This window comes from Dysidea avara, chromosome 6 (genome assembly GCF_963678975.1).
Source record: "Dysidea avara chromosome 6, odDysAvar1.4, whole genome shotgun sequence".
Classification (NCBI taxonomy): domain Eukaryota; kingdom Metazoa; phylum Porifera; class Demospongiae; order Dictyoceratida; family Dysideidae; genus Dysidea; species Dysidea avara.
Window position 1 is genome coordinate 8,859,662 of NC_089277.1, and position 3,141 is coordinate 8,862,802.

Below are 3,141 nucleotides of genomic sequence, written 5' to 3' on the forward strand. Positions count from 1 at the left end.
ATTGGCAGTTCCACATCTAGTGGATCCTCCACAAGCTTCTTCTCAACCAAGTGGCAGACAGCCAACCAGAACAGTCAATAGTTGAACTGCTACCTCTAAGAAAATCTGTAGGAATGATGAAGCCAAGGAGATCCTGGTCACCTAGTAACAATTAAACAAAGAGGGAGGAGATGTAGTATCTTATGAATGTAATGATTAATCTGGCTTACATGTATTATTGTTCTTTTGTTGTTGAGCTTTATACACGTAGTCCAGTTGTAAATTTGTTAGGCTTATAGTTGTAGCTTTGTATGATTTCTCTTGTACATGATTGGTAAACACTGCTAATCATTCTTAATTGAACCAAAGCAATTGAGAGACCAGCATCTTCAAACAAAAATGAAAGAGTGCTTCAAAACTTCAGGCAGGAAACATGCACAGATAGTTACATAGTTTTGTATGCATGGGCATTATACATGTGTCTAGGTAGGGGTGTCTATCATACAGTACAATAGTACAGTATAGTAGGGACCACAAAGGTTTGGGTGTGGCCCATGAAAAACATCACCAAAAAGCCAGCTTCACTTTTCCCTGAAAATGATGAGACAGTATTGGTTAGGTAAAACTAAGCCCAAAAAAGCCTTCAGATCAACCCAAAATGCTTTCAACAAGTTGCTACGGACTTTTAAAAAAAATGCTAAAACAGAATTTTCTAGTAACTAACTGACTGATACCTTCAGACAAGCATAACTTGATAATGGGTAAAGCTACAGGCTTGGTTTTTCCTTGTTTGATGTTGCTTCAGCTGGACATGTGCCTTTTGGCATACCGCAATACGTACAATGCATTCTTCATGGGCTTACCAGTGTCCTACTTTGTGTCCCATTTATCTTTGCTGCCAGCGAAAAGTGTCGATTTGGCTGTAGTGCACGATGGCTTCCCTTCACAATGGAAATCATACATATTTTTCACGGCTACTTTGATTGCAGAGGTGCTTTTCGAACACCTCTTGATTTGTAATGCTGTGTAAAGGGGTTTAACATAGCTGACAACAAAGCATAATGGATACTTCACTTTCAGACGATGATCGATAGCTGGGGGTGCAGAACCATTTCTTTTGATGCAGTATGAGTAGTCATAATAATTTTATTTTACAAAAAAAATTAACAAACAAGTATACAAAAAATGGAATTTCCAACTAGAGTAGGGACCATAGCACATGTACTGAAACAAGCTGGAGTAGTGCATGATAGTAAATCACAGTACAACAATAAGAAGTGATATATCCCTACCGTGCACAGTGGGGATATAACTGAGGGGCCGCCAACGCCCACACAAACTTCTAAATTGTGTACAAGAGTCCCAATATTTCAGTATTATTTAAATAATTCATATATTTATAATTGGATTTCTCAGATAGTGTACAAGAGTCCCAAGATGTTAGCTACCCCTCAGATATAACACTTCTTATTGTTTTATTGTGATTTAGGCCACTCCAACAAAATTCCTTGTTTCCATTTCATTGACCTTAACAATACATGGGCAGGCGGTTCATTATCCATTATTCGTTATAGATATTTCCACAATTTTTCGAAATTCTACAGGTGAATAGAGTAGAATGTTTAAACTAATAACCTTAACGGGCTTTCTGAATGCTAAACTAGTTACTGCTATGCTGCTGGCCTAAGTAGTCACAGGATAAATAATGAATATTGACAGCAATAAGAAAAGAATCTGCATGCAGGCGGGAAATGTGAAACAATGAATTTTGTTGGAGTGACCTTAGTATCATGCACTGCAACTGGCACTACTCCAGCTTGTTTCATCGTTCTGCTATGGTATTCCCAACTCTAGTTTCCATGGGGTTTTTTTTATGGACTGACCCTACAACACAAGCTACAGCATTAAAGTGAGCACTACCTTCAGTGCTGCCGCAGGTCACTGTAAAGTGTCAATAATAAGGCAGTGGTTACTGAACTGAAAGTCGGTTCAATAAGCCGGGCTCGCTATTGAACCGACAGTAAAGCTTAGACAAAAAAGGGTCACTAAACGAAAAAAAACCCACAAAAACTCAACCTGGATTCGCACCCTCGACTACTGGAACTGTGGGCAGTGGGCATACCACTGTGCTACCGCTGCTAGCTACCCCTACTTTTCTACCTTATAAACGCTACTCACGTAGTAGTCTCACTACCCTAACGCTAATGTTACTTTTCGCGTCCCCTAAAGTTGAATGCTCGGGAAAACTACTAGACGCGTCCCCTAAAGTTGAATACTCGGGGAACTACTAGACGCAAAAATAAAAAACTTTTCGGTCAGTTCAGTAACCACTTCCTAATAATAATAATCTTGCGCATATATGCTTCTCAGCTACTGAGTTGCCCTGCAGAAGTACTATTATTATTATTATTGTGATTTTGCTACTGAAAGACATGGATACAAACTGGGGGGTTGGTATAAAACTAAACTAGACTATAAAATACAGCAGCTGGTGTGCTGATAAGAGCCAATTATAAGTTAAGATTACAAGGGAGCAACAAAAAATTACAAGTAAACTAATTAATTAACAAAGGGGTAATTGGGATGGAACTACACCTATGACAAGGACATACAACATGATAAGTACAATAATTATTGTCATCAAAGTTTGAAGTGAACATGGCCCAGAAGATGTTGTTTAACTGTTTCTTTAGTGTTGCTATAGATAGATCTAGATTTAAAGGTGGCAGTACATTCCATAAACGTGGTAAACGGTTAAAATAAAAGTGGCGGGAGGTGCTATATTTCGTATAATTATGAACTAGCTTGGAATGGGTTGATGATCTTGTAGAACTGTTGCTGTTAAAATGGACCCACTTGGAGATGTCAAAGTGTAAAGATGGATTCTTGATGGATTTAATAAAAAATAATAAGTCATTAGTTCGTAAGTAAACATGAGGGGAAGCATCGACAACTTTAATAGTCTAGTTTTATAGGATGAAGTATAATCATTAAGAATGTACTTTGTGGCTCTCCGCCGAACCCTTTCCAAAAGCTGGATATCTTGAACAAGATTGGGTCGCCAGATTTGGGAGCAGTACTACTGGTTATACATGAATGTTATGCATCACTTTGACACAAAAAAAGTTATCATTCTGTGTTGCAAATACATACACAGTTTAC

General features: G+C 38.1%; 1 protein-coding gene across 2 annotated transcripts in view; it reads right to left on the minus strand.

Moving 5' to 3' along the window:
• LOC136257909 (uncharacterized) overlaps positions 1-3,141 on the minus strand; it is a 50,255-nt gene that overhangs the window by 46,755 nt on the left and 359 nt on the right. The gene's annotated exons all lie outside the window — the stretch shown is intronic.